Here is an 18452-nt window from a genome sequence, read left to right as displayed (position 1 = left end):
CCCCTGCTTGGCCTCCTTCAGACCCGGCCCCATGCTACGCGGCCACGTGCTACAGGATCGTGCCAGCAGAACTGTCCCTGGCTGAGCCCCGTACCCACCCTCCTGCCATCCCTGGCCCTGCTAGCAAATGGCAGAGATCCTCTGGCCTCCGAGCCCAGACAAAAATCCTGATGCAGTTGGCCGAGGGGCCGCAAACCAAGGCTTCGCTTGTTCCGGCTCAGGCCCCAGCCATACCCTCTTGTCCTTCGGCTGCTCGTGTGTGGGGTGGGGGAGAGGAGGGTGCGTCCCCGTGCGTGCGTGCGTGGTCTGGGTGTCTCTGCGTGGTGTTTGTGTGTGTGTGTGTGTGTGTGTGTGTGTTAGATGCCGTGCCTGGTGTAGGTGGGGAAGAGCAAGCCCTCACGCACAGAGCCCCATCACACACTGGGCCCGGGCCGAGGGGGTCAATCTTCTCGGCCTGATTGCGTTGGGCATACATTGCAGAAGGTGGGTTTTCCAAGGCGGAGCAGAGGGTCCCGGGACCTGAGGTTGTCCACGGGGAGAATGTCTGTTCCACGGGGGCAAGCGGTCCCTTCCGTCGTGCCCAAGCCCATGTGACCCCGAAGGCCAGGTGGCCCCAGTCCTTGAGCTGACTGAGGAGTGCTTTGAGACCCGGAGGGTGGCACAGGCGACTGGGCGACAGCGGCGGCCCTCCCTCCCTTTGAGCGGGACGGGGAGCTGCCGCTGGCATCCGGAGCTCTGGCGGCCTGCGCCCTCTGTCCCTGTGACCGCAGGCTCTGCCGTGGGAGGCGGGATCCCACGTAGAGGTCGCGCGCTGGCTGCCCTGTCTTGGGTTGAGCGACGGAGCGCGACGTGGAGCAGCACCCGACTGAGGCTCCCTGCTTCTCTGTCCCCTGGCGTCTTGCCCTGGACCCAGTGCACCACCTTGTGGCGAGCCCAGGTGTGGCGCGTCCCGCTGTGGGGCCCGCAGGGGTGCAGGACCCACTTTCTCATGGCTTCCGCACGTCACTCCCCGCCCGCCTGGAGGGCAGTTGGGGAGCGGTCCCCAACGTGGCCTGGGACCAACCTCGCTGGTTACCCGTGTCGCGGGCGCGCGCCCCAGGAGAGTGTGGGGGGGGAGAGGATTCGGGGCCGTAGCTGTGAGGATTCGGTGTGCGTGGGTCTGGCGGGTGGCCCGGACGGGGTCGGGGTTGTGGTCACGGTGGGTCGTTGTGGTGGTGGTGGTGGTGGTGCTGGGGGTGGTGGTGGTGGGGGGGGTGGTGGCGAAGTCCCCGAAGACAAAAGGAGCAGCGAGGGAGGGAGGAGCAAAAGCCTACAGCACCCGGTATTCCCAGGCGGTCTCGCATCCAAGTACTAACCAGGCCCGACCCTGCTTAGCTTCCGAGATCAGACGAGATCGGGCGCGTTCAGGGTGGTATGGCCGTAGACGCTAGCCGCCGCCTGCGGGAGCCCCAAGAGCCTGCCGAGGGCCCCGGCGTGCGTCTCCACGCTGCTCTCCTGGCACGGCTGGGAGTCCGGGTGGGGGCTGGCAGCCCGGGGCCAGCGGCCAGAGGCCCCGCGCGCCTGCTCGGGCAGCCGGTCTCGCCCAGGTGGCCGCTGGGTGGCTTTCTTCCCGAGGTGTCCTGCTGCCAGGACGAGGGTCAAGTTTTCTCGGGGGAAAATTTCTCAGTGCTCTCGGGCGCTTGTTCTTCTGGGAATGTTCACTGCTGTGGCCAAGGCGGGGGACGCACAGCTCGGGCCAGGGCAAGCAGCCACCCTCCTCCGTCGCCTCCTGGAGCCGTATCCTTCGGTGGGTGCGTGGCTCCCAGCGGAGGTCTCGGGGACCCTTCCGGTCCTCTTCGTCCGGAAAGCGCCACTGCCCCTCCAGCCCATCAGGAAAACGGCAGCCGCGCCCTTCGCCGACCCGCTCCGCCCTCCTCCACACTCAGGGCCTGGGGCTGCGGGGCTGAATCGTGAGGCTTTCCAGCCCAGGACTTCACCTCTGGCCCCTTTCACACCCGGGATCTTGGGAAGAAGAAACAAAAATAAACACAGCCAAAGCCATCTCCTCCGACCCGGGGCCCCTCCACATCCCTTCCGATCCCGGGTTCCTGCCGGCCTCCCCGGGCGTTTCTCCCAGGCAGGCCTTCGCGGCCACTACACGGGGCTGAGCACTCGAGTCCTCGGGCATCACGGGGCCGGTGGCCACGCCAAGCACGCACGACTCCCGGTTCTCGTCTGCTCCTGGGTGCCCTGGGCCTCTTCCCTGTGCCGCTGCTGGGTCTTGTGCCCCTGCTTGGCCTCCTTCAGACCCGGCCCCGTGCTACGCGGCCACGTGCTACAGGATCGTGCCAGCAGAACTGGCCCTGGCTGAGCCCCGTACCCACCCTCCTGCCATCCCTGGCCCTGCTAGCAAATGGCAGAGATCCTCTGGCCTCCGAGCCCAGACAAAAATCCTGATGCAGTTGGCCGAGGGGCCGCAAACCAAGGCTTCGCTTGTTCCCGCTCAGGCCCCAGCCATACCCTCTTGTCCTTCGGCTGCTCGTGTGTGGGGTGGGGGAGAGGAGGGTGCATCCCCGTGCGTTCGTGCGTGGTCTGGGTGTCTCTGCCTGGTGTGTGTGTGTGTGTGTGTGTGTGTGTTAGATGCCGTGCCTGGTGTAGGTGGGGAAGAGCAAGCCCTCACGCACAGAGCCCCATCACACAATGGGGCCGGGCGAGGGGGTCAATCTGCTCGGCCTGATTGCGTTGGGCATACATTGCAGAAGGTGGGTTTTCCAAGGCGGAGCAGAGGGTCCCGGCACCTGAGGTTGTCCACGGGGAGAATGTCTGTTCCACGGGGGCAAGCGGTCCCTTCCGTCGTGCCCAAGCCCATGTGACCCCGAAGGCCAGGTGGCCCCGGTCCTTGAGCTGACTGAGGAGTGCTTTGAGACCCGGAGGGTGGCACAGGCGACTGGGCGCCAGCGGCAGCCCTCCCTCCCTTTGAGCGGGACGGGGAGCTGCCGCTGGCATCCGGAGCTCTGGCGGCCTGCGCCCTCTGTCCCTGTGACCGCAGGCTCTGCCGTGGGAGGCGGGATCCCACGTAGAGGTCGCGCGCTGGCTGCCCTGTCTTGGGTTGAGCGACGGAGCGCGACGTGGAGCAGCACCCGACTGAGGCTCCCTGCTTCTCTGTCCCCTGGCGTCTTGCCCTGGACCCAGTGCACCACCTTGTGGCGAGCCCAGGTGTGGCGCGTCCCGCTGTGGGGCCCGCTGGGGTGCAGGACCCACTTTCTCATGGCTTCCGCACGTCCCTCCCCGCCCGCCTGGAGGGCAGTTGGGGAGCGGTCCCAAACGTGGCCTGGGACCAACCTCGCTGGTGACCCGTGTCGCGGGCGCGCGCCCCAGGAGAGTGTGGGGAGGGGAGAGGATTCGGGGACGTAGCTGTGAGGATTCGGTGTGCGTGGGTCTGGCGGGTGGCCCGGACGGGGTCGGGGTCGTGGTCACGGTGGGTCGTTGTGGTGGTGGTGGTGGTGGTGCTGGGGGTGGTGGTGGTGGTGGGGGGGTGGTGGCGAAGTCCCCGAAGACAAAAGGAGCAGCGAGGGAGGGAGGAGCAAAAGCCTACAGCACCCGGTATTCCCAGGCGGTCTCCCATCCAAGTACTAACCAGGCCCGACCCTGCTTAGCTTCCGAGATCAGACGAGATCAGGCGCGTTCAGGGTGGTATGGCCGTAGACGCTAGCCGCCGCCTCCGGGAGCCCCAAGAGCCTGCCGAGGGCCCCGGCGTGCGTCTCCACGCTGCTCTCCTGGCACGGCTGGGAGTCCGGGTGGGGGCTGGCAGCCCGGGGCCAGCGGCCAGAGGCCCCGCGCGCCTGCTCGGGCAGCCGGTCTCGCCCAGGTGGCCGCTGGGTGGCTTTCTTCCCGAGGTGTCCTGCTGCCAGGACGAGGGTCAAGTTTTCTCGGGGGAAAATTTCTCAGTGCTCTCGGGCGCTTGTTCTTCTGGGAATGTCCACTGCTGTGGCCAAGGCGGGGGACGCACAGCTCGGGCCAGGGCAAGCAGCCGCCCTCCTCCGTCGCCTCCTGGAGCCGTATCCTTGGGTGGGTGCGTGGCTCCCAGCGGAGGTCTCGGGGACCCTTCCGGTCCTCTTCGTCCGGAAAGCGCCACTGCCCCTCCAGCCCATCAGGAAAACGGCAGCCGCGCCCTTCGCCGACCCGCTCCGCCCTCCTCCACACTCAGGGCCTGGGGCTGCGGGGCTGAATCGTGAGGCTTTCCAGCCCAGGACTTCACCTCTGGCCCCTTTCACACCCGGGATCTTGGGAAGAAGAAACAAAACCAAACACAGCCAAAGCCATCTCCTCCGACCCGGGGCCCCTCCACATCCCTTCCGATCCCGGGTTCCTGCCGGCCTCCCGGGGCGTTTCTCCCAGGCAGGCCTTCGCGGCCACTACACGGGGCTGAGCACTCGAGTCCTCGGGCGTCACGGGGCCCGCGGCCACGCCAAGCACGCACGACTCCCGGGTCTCGTCTGCTCCTGGGTGCCCTGGGCCTCTTCCCTGTGCCGCTGCTGGGTCTTGTGCCCCTGCTTGGCCTCCTTCAGACCCGGCCCCGTGCTACGCGGCCACGTGCTACAGGATCGTGCCAGCAGAACTGGCCCTGTCTGAGCCCCGTACCCACCCTCCTGCCATCCCTGGCCCTGCTAGCAAATGGCAGAGATCCTCTGGCCTCCGAGCCCAGACAAAAATCCTGATGCAGTTGGCCGAGGGGCCGCAAACCAAGGCTTCGCTTGTTCCGGCTCAGGCCCCAGCCATACCCTCTTGTCCTTCGGCTGCTCGTGTGTGGGGTGGGGGAGAGGAGGGTGCGTCCCCGTGCGTGCGTGCGTGGTCTGAGTGTCTCTGCGTGGTGTTTGTGTGTGTGTGTGTGTGTGTGTGTGTGTGTGTTAGATGCCGTGCCTGGTGTAGGTGGGGAAGAGCAAGCCCTCACGCACAGAGCCCCATCACACACTGGGCCCGGGCCGAGGGGGTCAATCTTCTCGGCCTGATTGCATTGGGCATACATTGCAGAAGGTGGGTTTTCCAAGGCGGAGCAGAGGGTCCCGGGACCTGAGGTTGTCCACGGGGAGAATGTCTGTTCCACGGGGGCAAGCGGTCCCTTCCGTCGTGCCCAAGCCCATGTGACCCCGAAGGCCAGGTGGCCCCGGTCCTTGAGCTGACTGAGGAGTGCTTTGAGACCCGGAGGGTGGCACAGGCGACTGGGCGCCAGCGGCGGCCCTCCCTCCCTTTGAGCGGGACGGGGAGCTGCCGCTGGCATCCGGAGCTCTGGCGGCCTGCGCCCTCTGTCCCTGTGACCGCAGGCTCTGCCGTGGGAGGCGGGATCCCACGTAGAGGTCGCGCGCTGGCTGCCCTGTCTTGGGTTGAGCGACGGAGCGCGACGTGGAGCAGCACCCGACTGAGGCTCCCTGCTTCTCTGTCCCCTGGCGTCTTGCCCTGGACCCAGTGCACCACCTTGTGGCGAGCCCAGGTGTGGCGCGTCCCGCTGTGGGGCCCGCAGGGGTGCAGGACCCACTTTCTCATGGCTTCCGCACGTCCCTCCCCGCCCGCCTGGAGGGCAGTTGGGGAGCGGTCCCCAACGTGGCCTGGGACCAACCTCGCTGGTTACCCGTGTCGCGGGCGCGCGCCCCAGGAGAGTGTGGGGGGGGAGAGGATTCGGGGACGTAGCTGTGAGGATTCGGTGTGCGTGGGTCTGGCGGGTGGCCCAGACGGGGTCGGGGTTGTGGTCACGGTGGGTCGTTGTGGTGGTGGTGGTGGTGGTGCTGGGGGTGGTGGTGGTGGGGGGGGTGGTGGCGAAGTCCCCGAAGACAAAAGGAGCAGCGAGGGAGGGAGGAGCAAAAGCCTACAGCACCCGGTATTCCCAGGCGGTCTCGCATCCAAGTACTAACCAGGCCCGACCCTGCTTAGCTTCCGAGATCAGACGAGATCGGGCGCGTTCAGGGTGGTATGGCCGTAGACGCTAGCCGCCGCCTCCGGGAGCCCCAAGAGCCTGCCGAGGGCCCCGGCGTGCGTCTCCACGCTGCTCTCCTGGCACGGCTGGGAGTCCGGGTGGGGGCTGGCAGCCCGGGGCCAGCGGCCAGAGGCCCCGCGCGTCTGCTCGGGCAGCCGGTCTCGCCCAGGTGGCCGCTGGGTGGCTTTCTTCCCGAGGTGTCCTGCTGCCAGGACGAGGGTCAAGTTTTCTCGGGGGAAAATTTCTCAGTGCTCTCGGGCGCTTGTTCTTCTGGGAATGTTCACTGCTGTGGCCAAGGCGGGGGAGGCACAGCTCGGGCCAGGGCAAGCAGCCGCCCTCCTCCGTCGCCTCCTGGAGCCGTATCCTTGGGTGGGTGCGTGGCTCCCAGCGGAGGTCTCGGGGACCCTTCCGGTCCTCTTCGTCCGGAAAGCGCCACTGCCCCTCCAGCCCATCAGGAAAACGGCAGCCGCGCCCTTCGCCGACCCGCTCCGCCCTCCTCCACCCTCAGGGCCTGGGGCTGCGGGGCTGAATCGTGAGGCTTTCCAGCCCAGGACTTCACCTCTGGCCCCTTTCACACCCGGGATCTTGTTAAGAAGAAACAAAACCAAACACAGCCAAAGCCATCTCCTCCGACCCGGGGCCCCTCCACATCCCTTCCGATCCCGCGTTCCTGCCGGCATCCCCGGGCGTTTCTCCCAGGCAGGCATTCGCGGCCACTACACGGGGCTGAGCACTCGAGTCCTCGGGCGTCACGGGGCCCGCGGCCACGCCAAGCACGCACGACTCCCGGGTCTCGTCTGCTCCTGGGTGCCCTGGGCCTCTTCCCTGTGCCGCTGCTGGGTCTTGTGCCCCTGCTTGGCCTCCTTCAGACCCGGCCCCATGCTACGCGGCCACGTGCTACAGGATCGTGCCAGCAGAACTGGCCCTGGCTGAGCCCCGTACCCACCCTCCTGCCATCCCTGGCCCTGCTAGCAAATGGCAGAGATCCTCTGGCCTCCGAGCCCAGACAAAAATCCTGATGCAGTTGGCCGAGGGGCCGCAAACCAAGGCTTCGCTTGTTCCGGCTCAGGCCCCAGCCATACCCTCTTGTCCTTCGGCTGCTCGTGTGTGGGGTGGGGGAGAGGAGGGTGCGTCCCCGTGCGTGCGTGCGTGGTCTGGGTGTCTCTGCGTGGTGTTTGTGTGTGTGTGTGTGTGTGTGTGTGTGTTAGATGCCGTGCCTGGTGTAGGTGGGGAAGAGCAAGCCCTCACGCACAGAGCCCCATCACACACTGGGCCCGGGCCGAGGGGGTCAATCTTCTCGGCCTGATTGCGTTGGGCATACATTGCAGAAGGTGGGTTTTCCAAGGCGGAGCAGAGGGTCCCGGGACCTGAGGTTGTCCACGGGGAGAATGTCTGTTCCACGGGGGCAAGCGGTCCCTTCCGTCGTGCCCAAGCCCATGTGACCCCGAAGGCCAGGTGGCCCCGGTCCTTGAGCTGACTGAGGAGTGCTTTGAGACCCGGAGGGTGGCACAGGCGACTGGGCGACAGCGGCGGCCCTCCCTCCCTTTGAGCGGGACGGGGAGCTGCCGCTGGCATCCGGAGCTCTGGCGGCCTGCGCCCTCTGTCCCTGTGACCGCAGGCTCTGCCGTGGGAGGCGGGATCCCACGTAGAGGTCGCGCGCTGGCTGCCCTGTCTTGGGTTGAGCGACGGAGCGCGACGTGGAGCAGCACCCGACTGAGGCTCCCTGCTTCTCTGTCCCCTGGCGTCTTGCCCTGGACCCAGTGCACCACCTTGTGGCATGCCCAGGTGTGGCGCGTCCCGCTGTGGGGCCCGCTGGGTTGCAGGACCCACTTTCTCATGGCTTCCGCACGTCCCTCCCCGCCCGCCTGGAGGGCAGTTGGGGAGCGGTCCCCTACGTGGCCTGGGACCAACCTCGCTGGTGACCCATGTCGTGGGCGTGCGCCCCAGGAGAGTGTGGGGAGGGGAGAGGATTCGGGGAAGTAGCTGTGAGGATTCGGTGTGCGTGGGTCTGGCGGGTGGCCCGGACGGGGTCGGGGTCGTGGTCACGGTGGGTCGTTGTGGTGGTGGTGGTGGTGGTGCTGGGGGTGGTGGTGGTGGTGGGGGGGTGGTGGCGAAGTCCCCGAAGACAAAAGGAGCAGCGAGGGAGGGAGGAGCAAAAGCCTACAGCACCCGGTATTCCCAGGCGGTCTCCCATCCAAGTACTAACCAGGCCCGACCCTGCTTAGCTTCCGAGATCAGACGAGATCAGGCGCGTTCAGGGTGGTATGGCCGTAGACGCTAGCCGCCGCCTCCGGGAGCCCCAAGAGCCTGCCGAGGGCCCCGGCGTGCGTCTCCACGCTGCTCTCCTGGCACGGCTGGGAGTCCGGGTGGGGGCTGGCAGCCCGGGGCCAGCGGCCAGAGGCCCCGCGCGCCTGCTCGGGCAGCCGGTCTCGCCCAGGTGGCCGCTGGGTGGCTTTCTTCCCGAGGTGTCCTGCTGCCAGGACGAGGGTCAAGTTTTCTCGGGGGAAAATTTCTCAGTGCTCTCGGGCGCTTGTTCTTCTGGGAATGTCCACTGCTGTGGCCAAGGCGGGGGACGCACAGCTCGGGCCAGGGCAAGCAGCCGCCCTCCTCCGTCGCCTCCTGGAGCCGTATCCTTGGGTGGGTGCGTGGCTCCCAGCGGAGGTCTCGGGGACCCTTCCGGTCCTCTTCGTCCGGAAAGCGCCACTGCCCCTCCAGCCCATCAGGAAAACGGCAGCCGCGCCCTTCGCCGACCCGCTCCGCCCTCCTCCACACTCAGGGCCTGGGGCTGCGGGGCTGAATCGTGAGGCTTTCCAGCCCAGGACTTCACCTCTGGCCCCTTTCACACCCGGGATCTTGGGAAGAAGAAACAAAACCAAACACAGCCAAAGCCATCTCCTCCGACCCGGGGCCCCTCCACATCCCTTCCGATCCCGGGTTCCTGCCGGCCTCCCGGGGCGTTTCTCCCAGGCAGGCCTTCGCGGCCACTACACGGGGCTGAGCACTCGAGTCCTCGGGCGTCACGGGGCCCGCGGCCACGCCAAGCACGCACGACTCCCGGGTCTCGTCTGCTCCTGGGTGCCCTGGGCCTCTTCCCTGTGCCGCTGCTGGGTCTTGTGCCCCTGCTGGGCCTCCTTCAGACCCGGCCCCGTGCTACGCAGCCACGTGCTACAGGATCGTGCCAGCAGAACTGGCCCTGTCTGAGCCCCGTACCCACCCTCCTGCCATCCCTGGCCCTGCTAGCAAATGGCAGAGATCCTCTGGCCTCCGAGCCCAGACAAAAATCCTGATGCAGTTGGCCGAGGGGCCGCAAACCAAGGCTTCGCTTGTTCCGGCTCAGGCCCCAGCCATACCCTCTTGTCCTTCGGCTGCTCGTGTGTGGGGTGGGGGAGAGGAGGGTGCGTCCCCGTGCGTGCGTGCGTGGTCTGAGTGTCTCTGCGTGGTGTTTGTGTGTGTGTGTGTGTGTGTGTGTGTGTGTGTTAGATGCCGTGCCTGGTGTAGGTGGGGAAGAGCAAGCCCTCACGCACAGAGCCCCATCACACACTGGGCCCGGGCCGAGGGGGTCAATCTTCTCGGCCTGATTGCGTTGGGCATACATTGCAGAAGGTGGGTTTTCCAAGGCGGAGCAGAGGGTCCCGGGACCTGAGGTTGTCCACGGGGAGAATGTCTGTTCCACGGGGGCAAGCGGTCCCTTCCGTCGTGCCCAAGCCCATGTGACCCCGAAGGCCAGGTGGCCCCGGTCCTTGAGCTGACTGAGGAGTGCTTTGAGACCCGGAGGGTGGCACAGGCGACTGGGCGCCAGCGGCGGCCCTCCCTCCCTTTGAGCGGGACGGGGAGCTGCCGCTGGCATCCGGAGCTCTGGCGGCCTGCGCCCTCTGTCCCTGTGACCGCAGGCTCTGCCGTGGGAGGCGGGATCCCACGTAGAGGTCGCGCGCTGGCTGCCCTGTCTTGGGTTGAGCGACGGAGCGCGACGTGGAGCAGCACCCGACTGAGGCTCCCTGCTTCTCTGTCCCCTGGCGTCTTGCCCTGGACCCAGTGCACCACCTTGTGGCGAGCCCAGGTGTGGCGCGTCCCGCTGTGGGGCCCGCTGGGGTGCAGGACCCACTTTCTCATGGCTTCCGCACGTCCCTCCCCGCCCGCCTGGAGGGCAGTTGGGGAGCGGTCCCCAACGTGGCCTGGGACCAACCTCGCTGGTTACCCGTGTCGCGGGCGCGCGCCCCAGGAGAGTGTGGGGGGGGAGAGGATTCGGGGACGTAGCTGTGAGGATTCGGTGTGCGTGGGTCTGGCGGGTGGCCCAGACGGGGTCGGGGTTGTGGTCACGGTGGGTCGTTGTGGTGGTGGTGGTGGTGGTGCTGGGGGTGGTGGTGGTGGGGGGGGTGGTGGCGAAGTCCCCGAAGACAAAAGGAGCAGCGAGGGAGGGAGGAGCAAAAGCCTACAGCACCCGGTATTCCCAGGCGGTCTCGCATCCAAGTACTAACCAGGCCCGACCCTGCTTAGCTTCCGAGATCAGACGAGATCGGGCGCGTTCAGGGTGGTATGGCCGTAGACGCTAGCCGCCGCCTCCGGGAGCCCCAAGAGCCTGCCGAGGGCCCCGGCGTGCGTCTCCACGCTGCTCTCCTGGCACGGCTGGGAGTCCGGGTGGGGGCTGGCAGCCCGGGGCCAGCGGCCAGAGGCCCCGCGCGTCTGCTCGGGCAGCCGGTCTCGCCCAGGTGGCCGCTGGGTGGCTTTCTTCCCGAGGTGTCCTGCTGCCAGGACGAGGGTCAAGTTTTCTCGGGGGAAAATTTCTCAGTGCTCTCGGGCGCTTGTTCTTCTGGGAATGTTCACTGCTGTGGCCAAGGCGGGGGAGGCACAGCTCGGGCCAGGGCAAGCAGCCGCCCTCCTCCGTCGCCTCCTGGAGCCGTATCCTTGGGTGGGTGCGTGGCTCCCAGCGGAGGTCTCGGGGACCCTTCCGGTCCTCTTCGTCCGGAAAGCGCCACTGCCCCTCCAGCCCATCAGGAAAACGGCAGCCGCGCCCTTCGCCGACCCGCTCCGCCCTCCTCCACGCTCAGGGCCTGGGGCTGCGGGGCTGAATCGTGAGGCTTTCCAGCCCAGGACTTCACCTCTGGCCCCTTTCACACCCGGGATCTTGTTAAGAAGAAACAAAACCAAACACAGCCAAAGCCATCTCCTCCGACCCGGGGCCCCTCCACATCCCTTCCGATCCCGCGTTCCTGCCGGCATCCCCGGGCGTTTCTCCCAGGCAGGCATTCGCGGCCACTACACGGGGCTGAGCACTCGAGTCCTCGGGCGTCACGGGGCCCGCGGCCACGCCAAGCACGCACGACTCCCGGGTCTCGTCTGCTCCTGGGTGCCCTGGGCCTCTTCCCTGTGCCGATGCTGGGTCTTGTGCCCCTGCTTGGCCTCCTTCAGACCCGGCCCCATGCTACGCGGCCACGTGCTACAGGATCGTGCCAGCAGAACTGGCCCTGGCTGAGCCCCGTACCCACCCTCCTGCCATCCCTGGCCCTGCTAGCAAATGGCAGAGATCCTCTGGCCTCCGAGCCCAGACAAAAATCCTGATGCAGTTGGCCGAGGGGCCGCAAACCAAGGCTTCGCTTGTTCCGGCTCAGGCCCCAGCCATACCCTCTTGTCCTTCGGCTGCTCGTGTGTGGGGTGGGGGAGAGGAGGGTGCGTCCCCGTGCGTGCGTGCGTGGTCTGGGTGTCTCTGCGTGGTGTTTGTGTGTGTGTGTGTGTGTGTGTGTGTGTTAGATGCCGTGCCTGGTGTAGGTGGGGAAGAGCAAGCCCTCACGCACAGAGCCCCATCACACACTGGGCCCGGGCCGAGGGGGTCAATCTTCTCGGCCTGATTGCGTTGGGCATACATTGCAGAAGGTGGGTTTTCCAAGGCGGAGCAGAGGGTCCCGGGACCTGAGGTTGTCCACGGGGAGAATGTCTGTTCCACGGGGGCAAGCGGTCCCTTCCGTCGTGCCCAAGCCCATGTGACCCCGAAGGCCAGGTGGCCCCGGTCCTTGAGCTGACTGAGGAGTGCTTTGAGACCCGGAGGGTGGCACAGGCGACTGGGCGACAGCGGCGGCCCTCCCTCCCTTTGAGCGGGACGGGGAGCTGCCGCTGGCATCCGGAGCTCTGGCGGCCTGCGCCCTCTGTCCCTGTGACCGCAGGCTCTGCCGTGGGAGGCGGGATCCCACGTAGAGGTCGCGCGCTGGCTGCCCTGTCTTGGGTTGAGCGACGGAGCGCGACGTGGAGCAGCACCCGACTGAGGCTCCCTGCTTCTCTGTCCCCTGGCGTCTTGCCCTGGACCCAGTGCACCACCTTGTGGCATGCTCAGGTGTGGCGCGTCCCGCTGTGGGGCCCGCTGGGTTGCAGGACCCACTTTCTCATGGCTTCCGCACGTCCCTCCCCACCCGCCTGGAGGGCAGTTGGGGAGCGGTCCCCAACGTGGCCTGGGACCAACCTCGCTGGTGACCCATGTCGTGGGCGTGCGCCCCAGGAGAGTGTGGGGAGGGGAGAGGATTCGGGGAAGTAGCTGTGAGGATTCGGTGTGCGTGGGTCTGGCGGGTGGCCCGGACGGGGTCGGGGTCGTGGTCACGGTGGGTCGTTGTGGTGGTGGTGGTGGTGGTGCTGGGGGTGGTGGTGGTGGTGGGGGGGTGGTGGCGAAGTCCCCGAAGACAAAAGGAGCAGCGAGGGAGGGAGGAGCAAAAGCCTACAGCACCCGGTATTCCCAGGCGGTCTCCCATCCAAGTACTAACCAGGCCCGACCCTGCTTAGCTTCTGAGATCAGACGAGATCGGGCGCGTTCAGCGTGGTATGGCCGTAGACGCTAGCCGCCGCCTGCGGGAGCCCCAAGAGCCTGCCGAGGGCCCCGGCGTGTGTCTCCACGCTGCTCTCCTGGCACGGCTGGGAGTCCGGGTGGGGGCTGGCAGCCCGGGGCCAGCGGCCAGAAGCCCCGCGCGCCTGCTCGGGCAGCCGGTCTCGCCCAGGTGGCCGCTGGGTGGCTTTCTTCCCGAGGTGTCCTGCTGCCAGGACGAGGGTCAAGTTTTCTCGGGGGAAAATTTCTCAGTGCTCTCGGGCGCTTGTTCTTCTGGGAATGTTCACTGCTGTGGCCAAGGCGGGGGATGCACAGCTCGGGCCAGGGCAAGCAGCCACCCTCCTCCGTCGCCTCCTGGAGCCGTATCCTTGGGTGGGTGCGTGGCTCCCAGCGGAGGTCTCGGGGACCCTTCCGGTCCTCTTCGTCCGGAAAGCGCCACTGCCCCTCCAGCCCATCAGGAAAACGGCAGCCGCGCCCTTCGCCGACCCGCTCCGCCCTCCTCCACACTCAGGGCCTGGGGCTGCGGCGCTGAATCGTGAGGCTTTCCAGCCCAGGACTTCACCTCTGGCCCCTTTCACACCCGGGATCTTGGGAAGAAGAAACAAAAATAAACACAGCCAAAGCCATCTCCTCCGACCCGGGGCCCCTCCACATCCCTTCCGATCCCGGGTTCCTGCCGGCCTCCCGGGGCGTTTCTCCCAGGCAGGCCTTCGCGGCCAATACACGGGGCTGAGCACTCGAGTCCTCGGGCGTCACGGGGCCGGCGGCCACGCCAAGCACGCACGACTCCCGGGTCTCGTCTGCTCCTGGGTGCCCTGGGCCTCTTCCCTGTGCCGCTGCTGGGTCTTGTGCCCCTGCTTGGCCTCCTTCAGACCCGGCCCCGTGCTACGTGGCCACGTGCTACAGGATCGTGCCAGCAGAACTGGCCCTGGCTGAGCCCCGTACCCACCCTCCTGCCATCCCTGGCCCTGCTAGCAAATGGCAGAGATCCTCTGGCCTCCGAGCCCAGACAAAAATCCTGATGCAGTTGGCCGAGGGGCCGCAAACCAAGGCTTCGCTTGTTCCCGCTCAGGCCCCAGCCATACCCTCTTGTCCTTCGGCTGCTCGTGTGTGGGGTGGGGGAGAGGAGGGTGCGTCCCCGTGCGTGCGTGCGTGGTCTGGGTGTCTCTGCGTGGTGTTTGTGTGTGTGTGTGTGTGTGTGTGTGTGTTAGATGCCGTGCCTGGTGTAGGTGGGGAAGAGCAAGCCCTCACGCACAGAGCCCCATCACACACTGGGGCCGGGCCGAGGGGGTCAATCTGCTCGGCCTGATTGCGTTGGGCATACATTGCAGAAGGTGGGTTTTCCAAGGCGGAGCAGAGGTTCCCAGCACCTGAGGTTGTCCACAGGGAGAATGTCTGTTCCACGGGGGCAAGCGGTCCCTTCCGTCGTGCCCAAGCCCATGTGAACCCGAAGGCCAGGTGGCCCCGGTCCTTGAGCTGACTGAGGAGTGCTTTGAGACCCGGAGGGTGGCACAGGCGACTGGGCGCCAGCGGCGGCCCTCCCTCCCTTTGAGCGGGATGGGGAGCTGCCGCTGGCATCCGGAGCTCTGGCGGCCTGCGCCCTCTGTCCCTGTGACCGCAGGCTCTGCCGTGGGAGGCGGGATCCCACGTAGAGGTCGCGCGCTGGCTGCCCTGTCTTGGGTTGAGCGACGGAGCGCGACGTGGAGCAGCACCCGACTGAGGCTCCCTGCTTCTCTGTCCCCTGGCGTCTTGCCCTGGACCCAGTGCACCACCTTGTGGCATGCCCAGGTGCGGCGCGTCCCGCTGTGGGGCCCGCTGGGGTGCAGGACCCACTTTCTCATGGCTTCCGCACGTCCCTCCCCACCCGCCTGGAGGGCAGTTGGGGAGCGGTCCCCAACGTGGCCTGGGACCAACCTCGCTGGTGACCCGTGTCGTGGGCGTGCGCCCCAGGAGAGTGTGGGGAGGGGAGAGGATTCGGGGACGTAGCTGTGAGGATTCGGTGTGCGTGGGTCTGGCGGGTGGCCCGGACGGGGTCGGGGTCGTGGTCACGGTGGGTCGTTGTGGTGGTGGTGGTGGTGGTGCTGGGGGTGGTGGTGGTGGTGGGGGGGTGGTGGCGAAGTCCCCGAAGACAAAAGGAGCAGCGAGGGAGGGAGGAGCAAAAGCCTACAGCACCCGGTACTCCCAGGCGGTCTCCCATCCAAGTACTAACCAGGCCCGACCCTGCTTAGCTTCCGAGATCAGACGAGATCGGGCGCGTTCAGGCTGGTATGGCCGTAGACGCTAGCCGCCGCCTCCGGGAGCCCCAAGAGCCTGCCGAGGGCCCCGGCGTGCGTCTCCACGCTGCTCTCCTGGCACGGCTGGGAGTCCGGGTGGGGGCTGGCAGCCCGGGGCCAGCGGCCAGAGGCCCCGCGTGCCTGCTCGGGCAGCCGGTCTCGCCCAGGTGGCCGCTGGGTGGCTTTCTTCCCGAGGTGTCCTGCTGCCAAGACGAGGGTCAAGTTTTCTCGGGGGAAAATTTCTCAGTGCTCTCGGGCGCTTGTTCTTCTGGGAATGTTCACTGCTCTGGCCAAGGCGGGGGACGCACAGCTCGGGCCAGGGCAAGCAGCCACCCTCCTCCGTCGCCTCCTGGAGCCGTATCCTTGGGTGGGTGCGTGGCTCCCAGCGGAGGTCTCGGGGACCCTTCCGGTCCTCTTCGTCCGGAAAGCGCCACTGCCCCTCCAGCCCATCAGGAAAACGGCAGCCACGCCCTTCGCCGACCCGCTCCGCCCTCCTCCACACTCAGGGCCTGGGGCTGCGGGGCTGAATCGTGAGGCTTTCCAGCCCAGGACTTCACCTCTGGCCCCTTTCACACCCGGGATCTTGGGAAGAAGAAACAAAAATAAACACAGCCAAAGCCATCTCCTCCAACCCGGGGCCCCTCCACATCCCTTCCGATCCCGGGTTCCTGCCGGCCTCCCGGGGCGTTTCTCCCAGGCAGCCCTTCGCGGCCAATAAACGGGGCTGAGCACTCGAGTCCTCGGGCATCACGGGGCCGGCGGCCACGCCAAGCACGCACGACTCCCGGTTCTCGTCTGCTCCTGGGTGCCCTGGGCCTCTTCCCTGTGCCGCTGCTGGGTCTTGTGCCCCTGCTTGGCCTCCTTCAGACCCGGCCCCGTGCTACGCGGCCACGTGCTACAGGATCGTGCCAGCAGAACTGGCCCTGGCTGAGCCCCGTACCCACCCTCCTGCCATCCCTGGCCCTGCTAGCAAATGGCAGAGATCCTCTGGCCTCCGAGCCCAGACAAAAATCCTGATGCAGTTGGCCGAGGGGCCGCAAACCAAGGCTTCGCTTGTTCCCGCTCAGGCCCCAGCCATACCCTCTTGTCCTTCGGCTGCTCGTGTGTGGGGTGGGGGAGAGGAGGGTGCGTCCCCATGCGTGCGTGCGTGGTCTGGGTGTCTCTGCGTGGTGTTTGTGTCTGTGTGTGTGTGTGTGTGTGTGTTAGATGCCGTGCCTGGTGTAGGTGGGGAAGAGCAAGCCCTCACGCACAGAGCCCCATCACACACTGGGGCCGGGCCGAGGGGGTCAATCTGCTCGGCCTGATTGCGTTGGGCATACATTGCAGAAGGTGGGTTTTCCAAGGCGGAGCAGAGGTTCCCAGCACCTGAGGTTGTCCACAGGGAGAATGTCTGTTCCACGGGGGCAAGCGGTCCCTTCCGTCGTGCCCAAGCCCATGTGAACCCGAAGGCCAGGTGGCCCCGGTCCTTGAGCTGACTGAGGAGTGCTTTGAGACCCGGAGGGTGGCACAGGCGACTGGGCGCCAGCGGCGGCCCTCCCTCCCTTTGAGCGGGATGGGGAGCTGCCGCTGGCATCCGGAGCTCTGGCGGCCTGCGCCCTCTGTCCCTGTGACCGCAGGCTCTGCCGTGGGAGGCGGGATCCCACGTAGAGGTCGCGCGCTGGCTGCCCTGTCTTGGGTTGAGCGACGGAGCGCGACGTGGAGCAGCACCCGACTGAGGCTCCCTGCTTCTCTGTCCCCTGGCGTCTTGCCCTGGACCCAGTGCACCACCTTGTGGCATGCCCAGGTGCGGCGCGTCCCGCTGTGGGGCCCGCTGGGGTGCAGGACCCACTTTCTCATGGCTTCCGCACGTCCCTCCCCACCCGCCTGGAGGGCCGTTGGGGAGCGGTCCCCAACGTGGCCTGGGACCAACCTCGCTGGTGACCCGTGTCGTGGGCGTGCGCCCCAGGAGAGCGTGGGGAGGGGAGAGGATTCGGGGACGTAGCTGTGAGGATTCGGTGTGCGTGGGTCTGGCGGGTGGCCCGGACGGGGTCGGGGTCGTGGTCACGGTGGGTCGTTGTGGTGGTGGTGGTGGTGGTGCTGGGGGTGGTGGTGGTGGTGGGGGGGTGGTGGCGAAGTCCCCGAAGACAAAAGGAGCAGCGAGGGAGGGAGGAGCAAAAGCCTACAGCACCCGGTACTCCCAGGCGGTCTCCCATCCAAGTACTAACCAGGCCCGACCCTGCTTAGCTTCCGAGATCAGACGAGATCGGGCGCGTTCAGGGTGGTATGGCCGTAGACGCTAGCCGCCGCCTCCGGGAGCCCCAAGAGCCTGCCGAGGGCCCCGGCGTGCGTCTCCACGCTGCTCTCCTGGCACGGCTGGGAGTCCGGGTGGGGGCTGGCAGCCCGGGGCCAGCGGCCAGAGGCCCCGCGTGCCTGCTCGGGCAGCCGGTCTCGCCCAGGTGGCCGCTGGGTGGCTTTCTTCCAGAGGTGTCCTGCTGCCAAGACGAGGGTCAAGTTTTCTCGGGGGAAAATTTCTCAGTGCTCTCGGGCGCTTGTTCTTCTGGGAATGTTCACTGCTCTGGCCAAGGCGGGGGACGCACAGCTCGGGCCAGGGCAAGCAGCCACCCTCCTCCGTCGCCTCCTGGAGCCGTATCCTTGGGTGGGTGCGTGGCTCCCAGCGGAGGTCTCGGGGACCCTTCCGGTCCTCTTCGTCCGGAAAGCGCCACTGCCCCTCCAGCCCATCAGGAAAACGGCAGCCGCGCCCTTCGCCGACCCGCTCCGCCCTCCTCCACACTCAGGGCCTGGGGCTGCGGGGCTGAATCGTGAGGCTTTCCAGCCCAGGACTTCACCTCTGGCCCCTTTCACACCCGGGATCTTGGGAAGAAGAAACAAAAATAAACACAGCCAAAGCCATCTCCTCCAACCCGGGGCCCCTCCACATCCCTTCCGATCCCGGGTTCCTGCCGGCCTCCCGGGGCGTTTCTCCCAGGCAGCCCTTCGCGGCCAATAAACGGGGCTGAGCACTCGAGTCCTCGGGCATCACGGGGCCGGCGGCCACGCCAAGCACGCACGACTCCCGGTTCTCGTCTGCTCCTGGGTGCCCTGGGCCTCTTCCCTGTGCCGCTGCTGGGTCTTGTGCCCCTGCTTGGCCTCCTTCAGACCCGGCCCCGTGCTACGCGGCCACGTGCTACAGGATCGTGCCAGCAGAACTGGCCCTGGCTGAGCCCCGTACCCACCCTCCTGCCATCCCTGGCCCTGCTAGCAAATGGCAGAGATCCTCTGGCCTCCGAGCCCAGACAAAAATCCTGATGCAGTTGGCCGAGGGGCCGCAAACCAAGGCTTCGCTTGTTCCCGCTCAGGCCCCAGCCATACCCTCTTGTCCTTCGGCTGCTCGTGTGTGGGGTGGGGGAGAGGAGGGTGCGTCCCCATGCGTGCGTGCGTGGTCTGGGTGTCT

General features: G+C 67.1%; 8 non-coding genes across 8 annotated transcripts; all 8 read right to left on the bottom strand.

Annotated features, from left to right (window-relative positions):
* Nucleotides 1-1306: 1306 nt before the first annotated feature.
* On the bottom strand, nucleotides 1307-1425 carry LOC141412858 (5S ribosomal RNA). Its single transcript, XR_012437700.1, has one exon. It is a non-coding gene; the product is annotated as a 5S ribosomal RNA (ribosomal RNA).
* A 2142-nt stretch (nucleotides 1426-3567) lies between these two features.
* LOC141412590 (5S ribosomal RNA) lies at nucleotides 3568-3686 on the bottom strand. The gene has a single exon (XR_012437432.1). It is a non-coding gene; the product is annotated as a 5S ribosomal RNA (ribosomal RNA).
* A 2150-nt stretch (nucleotides 3687-5836) lies between these two features.
* On the bottom strand, nucleotides 5837-5955 carry LOC141412857 (5S ribosomal RNA). Its single transcript, XR_012437699.1, has one exon. It is a non-coding gene; the product is annotated as a 5S ribosomal RNA (ribosomal RNA).
* Nucleotides 5956-8104: 2149 nt separating this feature from the next.
* LOC141412589 (5S ribosomal RNA) lies at nucleotides 8105-8223 on the bottom strand. The gene has a single exon (XR_012437431.1). It is a non-coding gene; the product is annotated as a 5S ribosomal RNA (ribosomal RNA).
* Nucleotides 8224-10373: 2150 nt separating this feature from the next.
* On the bottom strand, nucleotides 10374-10492 carry LOC141412856 (5S ribosomal RNA). The gene has a single exon (XR_012437698.1). It is a non-coding gene; the product is annotated as a 5S ribosomal RNA (ribosomal RNA).
* A 2149-nt stretch (nucleotides 10493-12641) lies between these two features.
* On the bottom strand, nucleotides 12642-12760 carry LOC141412968 (5S ribosomal RNA). The gene has a single exon (XR_012437810.1). It is a non-coding gene; the product is annotated as a 5S ribosomal RNA (ribosomal RNA).
* A 2149-nt stretch (nucleotides 12761-14909) lies between these two features.
* Nucleotides 14910-15028, bottom strand: LOC141412838 (5S ribosomal RNA). Its single transcript, XR_012437680.1, has one exon. It is a non-coding gene; the product is annotated as a 5S ribosomal RNA (ribosomal RNA).
* A 2149-nt stretch (nucleotides 15029-17177) lies between these two features.
* Nucleotides 17178-17296, bottom strand: LOC141412487 (5S ribosomal RNA). Its single transcript, XR_012437328.1, has one exon. It is a non-coding gene; the product is annotated as a 5S ribosomal RNA (ribosomal RNA).
* Nucleotides 17297-18452: the final 1156 nt, after the last annotated feature.

This window comes from Castor canadensis, chromosome 10 (assembly GCF_047511655.1).
Source record: "Castor canadensis chromosome 10, mCasCan1.hap1v2, whole genome shotgun sequence".
In the NCBI taxonomy this organism is placed as follows: Eukaryota; Metazoa; Chordata; class Mammalia; order Rodentia; family Castoridae; genus Castor; species Castor canadensis.
This window is presented reverse-complemented; position numbering and strand designations above follow the sequence as displayed.